This window comes from Rhynchophorus ferrugineus, unplaced genomic scaffold (assembly GCF_030347505.1).
Source record: "Rhynchophorus ferrugineus isolate W39M unplaced genomic scaffold, kcgeb_rfMv2 rfM5, whole genome shotgun sequence".
Classification (NCBI taxonomy): domain Eukaryota; kingdom Metazoa; phylum Arthropoda; class Insecta; order Coleoptera; family Curculionidae; genus Rhynchophorus; species Rhynchophorus ferrugineus.
In genome coordinates, this window is record NW_027472584.1 from 12159808 (window position 1) to 12174340 (window position 14533).

General features: G+C 29.3%; 1 protein-coding gene across 3 annotated transcripts in view; it reads left to right on the forward strand.

Annotated features, from left to right (window-relative positions):
- The window catches only part of lft (Limb expression 1 family member lowfat), a 68002-nt gene that overhangs the window by 20353 nt on the left and 33116 nt on the right, over positions 1 to 14533 (forward strand). The window lies entirely within an intron of this gene.

Consider the following 14533-nt stretch of genomic DNA (forward strand, 5'->3'; position numbering starts at 1 on the left):
TTCATTTCAAGACTTGTTGCAAAAAATATCAAAAGTATTTAAGTATTTCTAAAATATTCATATATAAAATTGGTTAATTGTATTAGGCGTATAAATGAGTTTTAAATGGTTTTTTAAATTTGAAGCTTTATTAGGAAAGATCGGTACAATGTATTTTGTATTCATTTTTTGAATAATATACTCAAAGTATTGTCCATGGATAGCCTCCACTTTTATCCATATTTCGGACAATTTACGGATTTTATCTCCAAAGATCAATGCCACTTTTTAGACTATCCACGAATCGACCAATTTTTTGTGTCTTCATAACTGCTTAGCCAGGTCACGACTCATATGTCGGAACAAGTAGTAACCAGAAGGAGCAAGGTCTGGAGAATACGGCGTGTGATGGAGTATTTCCCATTTTAATGTTTCCAAGTCTGTTTTCACCGGTTTTATAATATATGATCGAGCGTTGTCATGCTGAAAAATAACATTGTTTTGTATTTGCTCGTATTACAGTCATTTTTTACGTAGCGATTTCGTCGATAGCTATCCCCATTAATATAGTAATGCCTTCAAATCCTCGTCCTCAAAATTTATTGGAAGTCCAGAACACTCTTTGTCTTCAGACTGCTTTTAAAGTGTCACAGCACCACCAACCATCACCGTATTATTTATTAGAATTTGTGCAAATATAAGCATTTAAGTTACTCAAAGCTACGCTGTAATAGTGTTACATTCTGTATATTACTTAAACAACTAATTTAATAAACATTCGAATTTTCCGAACAGTTTCAAATATCCTTAAAATTGACATAAAGTAGGTTGGTTATTGCAATTATGATTATACATCGACGACGCTGCAAGCTAATTGGACTAGCAAACTCAACTGCGATGTGATGCCCTACTTACCATACATGGATAAATTCTCTATCTGTAGCATTCCTCGAATTCAGAATATGTAACGACTAGCAGTACCTAAAATATCTAGTAACTTACATAGTTCGTTTTAAGAAAGAGATAATAAACTTAGAAAATATTAAAACCATGTACGATTATTAGCAACTTTGGTCCTCAAGTAATTTAATCAAACAGATCATAATTAACATAAAAACGTTTAATGATTATCTTGATGTTAATTAATTATTTACGTACTTAAGAATACGAATTAACAAAGAATGATTTTCGAGACAAGGCTATAATAAAATCGAATTACAATATACGTTATTTATCCAACAAAACGTGACTGGTAAATATTTACATAACTACAAGAACTACTCAAATTTTTTCAGCATTTCTTGTAATGATATAATTTTGTCTGATATTTGACAATTGTATTTCTATTAGAAAGCAACTCTTTTGTTGTAAATTTTATTTCAAAATAAAAACTATCATTAAAATTGATATTTATTAAAGTTATTTTTTAGTTAATTTATTACTATCACACATTTGTTATCAAAAATTAAGTAAATAATTAAAAGTATTTATTAATTAATAATACAGGAAATTGTTATATTGAAAAAGTGAACAAATATTTTTCATTTCACAGAACATTTGTAACATTGTATGATAAAAATATGTAACCCATATAGAATAATTAATCAATAACACACCTGTGTGTCTCCACCGCATACCCATTTTCAGGAATTAATAATACTTAAAGTATTCATGTAGATATGGCGTATAAACTTTATACAAAGATGATGATTCAACCTTCAAACAAGCAAAATTCCATATATACTTAAAAATAGTATTAATTCAATTACATCTTCGTTTCAGCCAATTTTATAACATTTCCTCCGGTGATCTATTGTTAATTTATATTTAGAAATAGTAAGTAATCTCTGAACTCTAAATCTTGCGAATATGGGATATATTTTCTCATCTACTAAACTCATATCGGTTTAAATTCATGGAAACAATGTTATTGTAGTTTTTTATGTCATTGTTTAGGCTATTCTTTGATCTTTTGTGTAGTATGACCAATTAGTATTTAAACAGCAGTTGTAAACTGACACTAAAATTATGTTTATTGCCATTATGCTTTAAGAACACCTAAACATTAAAACTTATATATATTTACGCTAATTGTGAGTATAATGTATTGTGAAGGTGAAAATGTTATCATTTCTCAATATTCATTTTAAAAATATTGTTCTTTATCATACAACCCTCAATACCTTTATAAGAATAAGTTTTGTAAGAATAACTTTAAACTAATAGTTTTAAAAGTTACGTGAAGCTCACATTACATATTGCTTTACGTTGCTAATAGTAATCATTTTAAAATTTCTCTATTTCTGACTTCAATATGAATAACACTGCTTAGCCAGGGACAGCAATGGATCATAAGAAATCAAATCTATCTTGCATGATACGAGAACTTGCCGAAAATTAATAATAATGACGATATTTAATAACAAATAACAAATTCGTTTAAATTAATTAGCAACTTATAAAATAAATAAATTAGATTTATGAAATATGATGTTATATATATATATATATATATATATATATATATATATATATTATAACTTCAAAATATATGCATGTTGCTACAGTACTAAGTAAAATTCATCCTCAAAAATCATCAGTAATGCTAAAGGCTGTTCTTTGTTATTCATAAATATGTGTTTCTTTTATTATGGTATATTTCCTTGCTCTCTGACTAAACTGGCGATAGCGGCAACACCGCCTCGGAGAACGGTTCGTTTTCGCATCCGCAGAAACACAACCGAACGGATTCCGAGAGCGATTTCTTGGGGCCGCGCTTGTAGGAAATCAGCCTCTGGTACCAGGAGCCGGTGAAGAGAGCCACCGCGCCGTGTAATTTAGCCAGACCGGTACCCGGGTACGTCCGCCAGTCAACCATTTAATGACATATCAGACAATATGATACAGAAAATTACCTATCGGGCGTTTTATCGCGTATGTTGGTACCTGATGATCGGTACCGAAATATCTTGATGGTACCGTAGCCTACTCGTATTTTTATGATTCAGACTTCAGTTAATTGTTGTATGATTTTGGAGCCATTGTTAACATATTCGGTTAATGTAAGTTTTGATGATTTGATAGATATAAACATATTTTGTATATCTACAATAGATTTTTATGTATTAAACAGGATATTGTCTCCATAACGCAAAATTTGATCTTAAAACTGACTAATTTCTGTATTCTACCGCAATTAGTGAAAGTGTTGTGCTATTTTTTTCGACATTTTTTTTCAAAGACCATTTTTTGAATTTATCTTATCAAATCAATTTGACCCAATCACGAACTTAACATAAATTAGTTGAAATATTGTTGATTTTGTATATAAATGATTTGTATTACATATGGCACGTCCCTGTACTTTGCTGAATGTCTAAAATCAAATGGTATAAATATTGTGAGTATCGTAATAATAAAACTCGCCAAGAAATCCCTATTCGTACTAAACAAGCAAAAAAAGTATATATAATAAGATGATTTATAGGAAGACGTTATCACGTTGACAGTATATCAAGGAAAAAAATGTACAAACCCCTCCCCCCCCAAAAAAAACATGCACCCATGCACCTAGATATTCAAATTTGTGAACGCTGTTGATCACATCCAAGCTTTGACTAGTTCACCCTTTTGATAATTGTTCAGCAGAAGATATATTTCTTTTAAATAAGAAAAAACTAGATGTAGTGTTCGGACATATAAATATATCAAATATTAATACTCAAAACGAAATACCTAGGCATCAAGAAAAACTTACTCGTCAGATAAAGTCTTCTTGCAACGATAACAAAACGTGTGTGAAATGTTAAGCCTGTAATAGACGATTTGCAAGAAATAAACATCGAAAGAGTTTTTCATATAATTCTTATGTGATTCCGAGAAGTAATTGAAGCTGTCCTTCAATTAATAATGATTTCAATTCCTATTATATACAAAAGTATTTCCATTTTTTTAAATATGTTTAATTTGTAAAGAAATATATTATTATAAGTATTTAATTTCAGAAAAATAAAAAATAATCATGTTTTTGCCTTCCATCGTCATAATCATCTTAATCACCCCTCCCCAATATCTCCCCATCAATTGTTTTTTGAATACCTTTTTCCTGTCCTGATATCGTCTCTTCAGATGCCTACCATGTTCCATATCCACATCTGCCCATCTATTACTAATTTTTGATTAACTTTATTATTATCGGAAATAATGAAACTATAATGTTCAATAATTCATAAAGATCTACCAGAATCTATTGTAAACCTGTAGATGTACTATCGATAAAAATGACTACTACTTGCAAGGTTTTAGAGACGGTGATATCAATATAGAGGCCAAATATCCAAAAAAGCGAAGATAGAGAATTGCAAGGTCCAACCAAACAAAACCATGATAGAAATTCACTATCCGATGGAACTGAAATAGTTATTTGTTAAAAGAAAAATAATACTAATAAAAAACAGAATAAAATGACTTTGCACTGCAAATTGCAAATTATTTTGCTGCATTTAAAATAGTAATCCAGAAAATAGCCATATTCACCACACAAAATGGTGGCCAGCGAAATTTTCAACAATAAAAATGCAGACAACTTTGTGAAAAATTGTTAGATCTTCAGAAAATAATGTCTCAAAATGATTTATTTTGAATCTAATTTTGATATAAAGTTTTTTTTAGAGAACGATTTCACAATATTTCTTCGAATTTCCTAATAAAACAACAAACATAACAGAAGAAATATGAAAAATATTAATCGATCATTTCCAACGTCCACACACATAAAATTGTTAAGTGATTATTTTTTACTTAATTGAAATATGCGGGAACATATAAAAAGAACTAAATTTTTAATCATACAACTGTTTTGAGCTTAATTTATTCATGAAAAAAAAAACTAACTTTAGATAATTTATTCTTATGTGTTAGTTTTTGTTTGGGAATCAAATATTTAATGGTAGGAACGACGCTTAAACAAATGACATTTAACCATCAAAGGAGTCTTCGATTATTATGTATCACCTTACACCATCTCTTACGTCAATCATGGAATTCCAGCTGTGAAGAGTTTTTGTTATTTTATGTTATTTAACTCTGTGAAATATTGATAGTGTTACATTTTATGTTTGTAACAATGTTCAATAAAAAATTAATACTGTAAACGATTTACAATAGATGACGTAACCGATAATATATTACAATTTAACTATATCAAAATGTATAATTAATATATACTTATTATTCTGAATGTTAGACTCACGTCAAACATCGGTTGCAATTTTAAAGATTAATAAAAAAGGATAATATGACTATAGATTTATGGGTATCAACCAAATTTAATTCTGTAGTAGGGATCATTGACCCTTCTTGGGTACACCCTTTAAAAAAAGCAATATCATTTACATAAACTGCGTGACCTTTTTCGTCACCATTGACTTTTTGTATATAAATACACCTACTCAAATCATGTTCACATCTTAAAGTGTACTTTAATTGCATCAAATGATAATTTATATATACTTTTTGAGACTTGTATGTATTTCAAGCACCATTCAATAAAAAAAATTGGTAATCCCGGTCATTCTTAATCTAATAATAGCAAAACAGATAACGTTGAACAATATAATAAACATAACAATAGTCATTGAACATAGATCAGCTTGATGCAATCGTATATTTATATATTATACTCTAGTCACCGTATTTTTTTATACTTTAGATTTATATTAAATTATGAAGAGTGTCCAACTCAAATTGTTAAAGTCAAGAATATTAAAATACTAAAAAAATGTAATACCATAGATTAGATTGTAACAAAGCAATATGTACAGGAATGGTTACATTTATATTTGAAACAAAAGAAAAGCGACACTAAATTAATTACTTATTTGTTTAAACTTGAATGTATATCCAAGTTGACTACAACAACACCTTGTGATATTAATAGTTTTTGTGAACTAAATAAATGCACATGAGAACACGAATGTCAAACTGGTATGTATAGTCACCAAACAACTTTTGAACGTTGAAATGACTATAAATGAAAAATGTAAAAATGACATAAAAAATAAACATATTCTGTAAATATAAAACTGAAAATAATGATAAAATACCATAGATTACATTGCAACAAAGCAATATGCACAGGAATGGTTATATTTATATTTGAAACAAAAGAAAAGCGACACTAAATTAATTACTTTTTTATTTAAACTTGAATGTATATCCAAGTTGACTACAACAACAACTTGTGATATTAATGGTTTTTATAAACTAAATAAATGCAAATGAGAACACGAGGGCATAGTTTTTACATCAAAAATAAACTTTTTATTAAAAAAATATCTAGATAGAATAGTGTTGAGTTTGAGACATGCTGCAAAGATAAGCATATTCTTGTATCAATATACTTGATATCTGGGGTCTTTAACAAATTATAATACATCCTCAGTCCTAGACTATGTTAACGAAGATAAGCATATTCAGTAAAATACAGTAATAAAATGAAATGATTGCAATATCGACTAAATAACATAATATTTAATACTAGTATTGCTGTTTATTTTTCAAAGCTAAAAGAACTAGAATAAGTAAACTCAAGTATTGATCTCACTTTTTTAATCAATTAGACTTGTGAGAACATTTGTATCAGCCAAGAAGCTATAACAGGTCCATTTAAAAGTCTCCGGCCTACCATAGTAAAACACATTTTTTGGCAAAATTAGTTTTTTTTTTATTCAACATAATTTCCTTCAAGGGATATACACTGATTATAGCGACCCTCCAACTTTTCGATACCATTTTTGTGGTACGATTTATCCCTTGCTTCAAAATAGGCCTCAGTTTCGGCGATCACCTCTTCATTCGACGAAAATTTAGCGAGCATTCTTTTGAGATCTGAGAACAGGAAAGAGTCACTGGGGGTCAGATCTGGAGAATACGGTGGATAAGGAAGCAATTCGAAGCCCAATGCATGGATTTTTGACACTGTGCATTGTCTTGGTGAAGCTGCACTTCCTTTTCCTTGAAATGCTGCCGTTTCTCGGCGATTTCGTCATTCACACAGTCCAATAACGCTATATAATAGTCGCTGTTGATGGTCCATCCTTTTTCAAGGTAGTCAATGAAAATTATTCCATGCGCATCCCAAAATACCGATGCATAACCTTGCCAGCCGACTGTTGCGTATTACCACGCTTTGGAGCGGATTCATCGTGTGTAGTCCACTCGGATGGCTGTCGATTAGACTTCGAAATGAAATGATGGAGCCATGTTTCATCCATTGTCATTTATCGACGTAAAAACTTGGGTTTATTAACGTTTTGTTTATGAGTGAGTACACGTTCAGTTGATATCTTTAGAGTGTCTGCTATTTCATTAAATTTCAATTTACGGTCATTCAGAATCATTTTGTGGCTTTTTTGTTTTTCGTTCATGTTCGTTGTTCGTTCAAAATGTTTTCGTCGGTAACAACCTCTTTTGGGCGTCCACTGCTTTCACCGTCTTCGATACTCATTTCACCACATCTAAACTTAGCATACCAATCCTTGATGGTTGATTTTCCTGGGGCAGCGTCCAGAAACTCGGCATCAAGCCAAGTTTTGGCTTCAACTGCATTTTTTCCCTTCAGAAAGCAATATTTTATCAACACACGAAATTCCTTTTTATCCATTTTTTTTTCACAATAATAAAAGTTGCTTTACTTAAAATGCTATAATTCACAATCTAATGATCCGGCAGCTGTCAAATGTATACATGCATCGTTTGAGGGTTAGGGCTAACTAACCCTCAAACATATGGATTTAATTCTAGTAGCGCCATCTATGTGTCAGTATCATATTAGGTAAGCGTTTAAAATCTATGAAAGTGTTTTAGAAAGAAATAATATGGATAGATAACTTTGCCTGTCATTTTAACATTAAAGTTGATTTGAAAATGAAAATCATAATCAAATCTTCATAATCATGTTTGGAAAAAATCACTGACCTAACGCTAGCAGACAATACAGAAGAGCATATATATAACTTACCTGTTGAAATTTTCGAAACTATTAGAGTTGGTCTATAAAAGCTCTCCAAATATTGTAAAAGACACATAAAATTGTTTATTTCGCCATAATGTCCAATCATTTTAACCGTCATTAATAAATCGGTAGTATCAGTTTAACATCAGTCAGACAGTAAGTTTTCACCAGATATATTTCCTATTAGTTGGACTAATTTCGATCAATAACACATCAATAATCTACACGACACTTTCAATAATCAAAAGTTAAGTTTTAAGCATCAGAAAATATACCCAGAAGAAAGTTACCTCTATGTTCATTGAATAAAAGACTTTCCGTCTTATAAAGTCTTATAAAAATCAAGAACAGCTTTAAATTGAAATATTAAATAAGTTTTAATTGTGTTCATCCAAAAACATATCTATTTCCAATAAAATCGGAGATTTTGGACAATACTTTGATTGATATGTCATTTTTCGTTAATATTAAATGAAATATCGTTAAAAAAGTAATTCAAAATAATGCGTTTCCTAATATATCATATTACTCAAATCTAGAGTCTAATTAACGAAACAACTTTTAAGCAATATTAAACTTTTATGTTCACAATCCAGTGCTCTTCTAGTTTTTTTGTACCATTTCGTACATCAATTTATCTTTTCTTTCAAAATAAGCTCCAACTTAGGCAATTACTTCTTTATTTAAACCAAAATTATGTCCCAGAAGCATTCTTTGAGAAATTTGAGAAAAAGAAATCTGCAAACAGCCAGTAATCATTGGATCCAGATCTGGGCCGAATTTGGTCATTTCTGAACTATAGCTTCAGGATTAAGTCTACATTTATTGATTAAAACTAGCCGACGTTATTCAAGCATTACCAATTGCATCTTCAAGACGCAAACTCTGATACTCAGGCTGTTCTAATCGGTTTGTTCCATTTATGCAGTAACCTGTCATGGCTGAGTGATCAACCAATCAAACAACTTTTAAACCATTAAATTTTAAAAAATTTTAAAAAGAAAATATTTTGATAAAGCTTGTAACATGTTACATACATACATTATTAACTATAATAAACTGATCGAGTATCCGAGTAATTGTATTAAGATGCCTATTTTTATATATTTCGTATGTTTCTCTTAGTTTTCATATATATTTTAATATAGGTGATATAATTTCAAATAACATTAAAATCGTAATATTGTATGTTTAATGTGATCTCGTTGGGACAAACATAAATAAATGTTAGGTTAATGAAGACATTTCCAACAGATGAATATAAAAATCATTTTGTCAATATTCATTACATCTACTTGCAATACTGTAATAACTACACAAATTAATTACTAAGTAAAAGAGTCTCAATTTTTTGAATTTCGTATAACTTGGGACTTTGTTAAAATTGTGTTATAAAATTGTTACTTATTTTGAAAATTCTTTTTTTTATTATATCTTGTTTGAAGAATCTCCTTTTTAGCAACTAGGATTTATCTGACTTGGCCTACTACTTAACGTGGGTTCCGAACCACGGTCCTCGACATTAAACCTACCGACTGGTGAGTGACTAACTTAGAATTCATCCCAGAAGATGTGCAATTTTACCCAGCCTACTGGTATGACTTCGATTATATTCTTGGTTGGATTTTGCACTCTTACCTTATTGATAATCACAATTATAAATAATCATAAAAAGATAAATATACAATTATGCCCCAGCAGGATTCGAACCCGCGACTATCGCAATACTTGGAGGACCGTTTTGTCGCCTGCGCCAATGAATTCGGTATTTAAAAAATTATTAAAAAATGCAATAGTAGATACAATTTGTTTAAAAAGTATAAAGTTATATATTAATTAAATAATAAATTAATCCAGAAATCATTATATTCCTATCATATATATATGTTAAATATTTTTAAAATATTAGTTGTTTTTGTCAAACTGGTATGTATAGTCACCAAACAACTTTTGAACATTGAAATGACTATAAATTACAAATGTAAAAAATGACATAAAAAATAAACATATTCTGTAAATATAAAACTGAAAATAATGATAAAATAAAAAATCCAAACTGAATATTAATTATTTTTTCTGACACTATTCAGATTCACATAGGGTGGTCGAAATCATTCTAAACGCTATATTATGTAACTATACAAAAATGTAATCACTACATAACATAAAGAGTGTTTGAACTAATTGAATCAACGTAATTATAAGTACATACTAGAACATAGAAGGTGTTTTACTTGTATTTTTTTTAGTAGTTAGTTGACCCACTACATGAAAAGTCTCGCTTACAACATAAGTAGTAAATAAATAGCCAGCAAGTAATCTAGTGGTAAAACGTAATGATTTTTAATTGCCGCTTCATTTTCTATTACATACATTAGTTTGCTATTTCCTGGTGTAACTTTTACGTTACATTTAGTTTACTAATACTAAACTACACTTTATTTTAATTTAACGAAGTAAATTAGTAATAAAAGTTCTATAAAATGTGTCACACATTCTTCGAGTATCTTTTACATAACAAAAAAGCAGAACAAATTTTCCTAGATAATAGCAAGGAGGGTATTGGAGCTAGTAAATAATGTAGAGTCCATAGAACACGTAGGATTTAAAAGAATGGACCATATCTAGGTCATGTCGATTATAAATCATAAATCATCGAAAAATATAACGGATATATTATGTATTAGTTTTATAGATTAAGAAAAGACGTCCTACTTAAAATGGTTAAAAAAATTGAAATAACTTTATAAAATAAGTTTAATGGATAATATGGGCAATGTTTGCATTTTCCAAACTTATTATATTATTATATCATATGTGATTGAGGAAACAATAACCTCAGGTTTTGCTAATAAAGCTTTTTATTTTTACCTAAAGTTTTGTAAGTTACATATTTCCAAGAAAGCGTATTCAATGAAGCCATACTGTAGTAACAGTCCATAGAACATTCTAGATTTAAAAAAAGCATAATCCTTTACTCAGTGAAAAGTTATTGAACCTTTTCATCATAGTTTTTCGCTATTTCATCTTGTGATATCGCTACCACACGAAACATTGACCATAAAACAGTTTTGAGAAAATTACATAAGGCCAAAATAAGCTCCGCATGAATTAGTGAAAAATTGAATCAACAGGAGTTTTCATTGCTTTTCATTCCTTGCTAAGATATACTGAAATTGAGCCAGTTTGAAACGAACAAATTCGCATATTAGAAGAGAACCAGACATACAAGGGTAATATGATAAGTTCTTAAATTTCCTCTCAACTGCCTTCTATTAATAGGCTACTGTAAGATTTTTAGCAAGGCAATATCTTGGCTTTATCTTGAGAAAACCTCAAACTCATTTGGAAGGTATAAAAAAATTGGAAAAACACTGGACTGAATGAGTTAAAAGAACCTAGAAAAGAAATAAAGTTAGAAAAGAAAAATTATGTTGGGAAATAAAACGCTTTTTTGCTGAAATCATATATTTTGTTCAAAAAGACACTGACTTCTCAAAGTGCACTCGTACATACATACATACATATGCATATTGCTTATAACTTATACATCCGAACATTGCTATAATACTTTTCTTTTCATTTGTAATTTCGGTAGTTTATATACAACTATCTACTTTAACTTGCATTATTTTTTATTAATTTATTTTTGAGATAATATAACTCTTTCGAAGTTCTTCAATTTTGATGAAAGAATCAAGGGGAACTTATTCAAAGTCTTAACACTGACTATTTCTACACTTAATCAGGTCTTGTAATCTTATTACAATAGTCAAAAATGTACAAATCTGTAAGAAATATGTTTCCAAGCCACTCCTGTAACTAGGCTGGGTAAGACCGTATACCTTCTGTGATGGTTTCACACAAGTTTTAAGTCGGTTACCAATCCATAATTAACCATTTAACCGCCATTTTAAATAATAAATCCAGTCTAGACAAACCCTAATAGGTAAAAGAGACATTCTAAAGTATATGTAAAAAATTTATTACATTATTATTATTAGGAATAAATTCGCTTATATTAAATAACACAATAGCTATAAAGATACACAAATGACCAAAGCTTATTAACTACATAATTGTTTAGAAAGGCTCGCGAGACAAGATGTATGAGTCAGTAAACCAAATGATCCATAATCAATAACAGTGATTCAACTTGGAGCTCTATTAGAATTTTGTAGCTCATGTGAACTTTTAATTATATACCCACTATATGATCCTATGAATATTTCATCATTAAAAAGATAATTAGAATAAATAATTCTAATTATATTCATACACCTACATTAATGATCATAATATTTAAAAAACAGTTATTCTTCTATCAAGAATGTATATTGTTTATATTGCTTATTTATTTCAATAGATATCTATTTTAGTTTGCTTGATTATGTCACCTGTCAAATAAATGTCATACAGACATTAACATACCAGAAACTACAATAATAATTTAATAATTTTTTAGTTATATCAGATATTTTGTTTCAATATTAACAAGCTGGTAAAGTCTAATTAACGACCAAGCCTTATTATATCACTGAGTAAGTGGAATAAGGATAATTGCTATATCATGAATAATAAATAATAATAGAATTTCTAAATTTCTGAATGAATTGAGAACTCAAATGAATGATTGCTCGAAAGACCGAAGCGCAATAGAGATTATTATGTTCAATAAACATTACTTCTTTCAACTACTACTTGTTTTGATTGATGACGTGTAGCTTCTCAGAGGAGTTCTTTCCATCATATGAGGATACCAAAGATTGGGCCGACTTATGTCCAGCCTTAAAAGATGAATTATTATTTGTGGTATAAGTAAGTTGACAACAAGTTGAAAAAAAACAATGCCTACCGATTGAAAACACCTTTAATAAGGATTAAGGTAAAATTTTTCGTAAAAATGGCATTACAAAAATACTTCCATTCCCAATATACTATATGAACAGATTTGGATTTGTTCTTTCTCTTAATCTGATGTTCATTTATAATTAACTTTCAGCTTCTTCGTAGTTTTTACCAACCTTTTCAAGTGTCTTTTCTGATTATGGCATATCAAGTTAACAATATATGCAAAGGCTACTCCCTGGCGTACTTCAACTAAAATGCTTCAATTTATGTTAGTTCAGTATTTATTTTATAGCGTCTCATTCTACATTCCATAGAATTCTAATATATATATATATATATATATATATATATATATATATATATATATATATATATATATATATATATCTGTTCAGCAGCATTTATTTTTGTCTTAAGATATTTAAACTTTAAAGAGAATATTGTTTTGAAGGTAGCTCCTGTCTTTCAGTCAGTAATTCTATTTTAAAATACCTCCATATTAAAATAAAAAGACAGTATTATCGATTACCTAATGAATTATTACTAGAACTTTATAAAGTTTCACTTTCAAAATAATTAATTGATATAGATTTACAGCAGTTAAAACTAAATATATTGAGACAGCAAGGAATTACTGATTAATTGATTTACAATAAATTGTATAATATTATAACTAACTTTTTATATGACACTTTGCCTATATGTCTTAATATTTAGTGAAAAAAAAGTATTAATACAAATAGGTAAGAGTTGCTTTACAACATGAACATATTATACGCAATGATTTCAATACACATGATAAAAAAAAATTAAAAATCAAAGTCAATGATTTCAATACACATGATAAAAAAAATAAAAAATCAAAGTCTTATACTCAACGAAAACATCATAAGAGATCACTGTCAATTATATCTGATGAGGCTGAAGGCCTGGAGGACTAAAAAAAATCGATGATAATGAATCATAAAACTTATTCAATGAAATCTCAGCTCAAACGCTCTTCTCAAAGAACTTTTAGACAGCTTAAAAGTTGACCAATAAATGGTTTCCAGACATTTACTGTACGTTATATGGTAAAGATCCAAAAAGTGGTAACCGTTTCAACATAGCACTTTCATTGCCTGTCAGTCAAAAAAAAAGTAGATTTTTCTATCTCGTGGATCTACTACAACAATCTAAAGCGCAAAAAGTAATGGTTAGTTCATTAGAGCCACCTATATCAACATCAAAATGGCATATTCATGATCAAAAAGGATTCATATGGTCAGATCACCTATGTGCAATGTATTACAATCTACCGAATAAAACTGTTAGTATAGTTGCGTGCCGATGCCAGCTGAAAATAAATTGAACACATATTGTTGCAAAAATACCAGTAAGAATGGTAAAATACCACACGTTGCAAGAGTTGTGAATATACTGCTGCGGCTCGAATGGGAAGTTTCGCCACACCCAGCGTACTCACCAAACATAACACCTTCTGATTACCACTTTTTCAGATTGATGCATGGCTTAGCTGGCATACGGTTTCGAAATGCTGAAAAAGTGAGATGATTTGAACGCTGCCAATCGTTCTTTCGACACAATATCGCGATCTTGTCAGAAAGACGAAAAAAAGTTGTAGAAAATGATAGAAGAATGAAGAACATATTTTGATTACAATATACTGTGCAATTTCTTCAATAAATA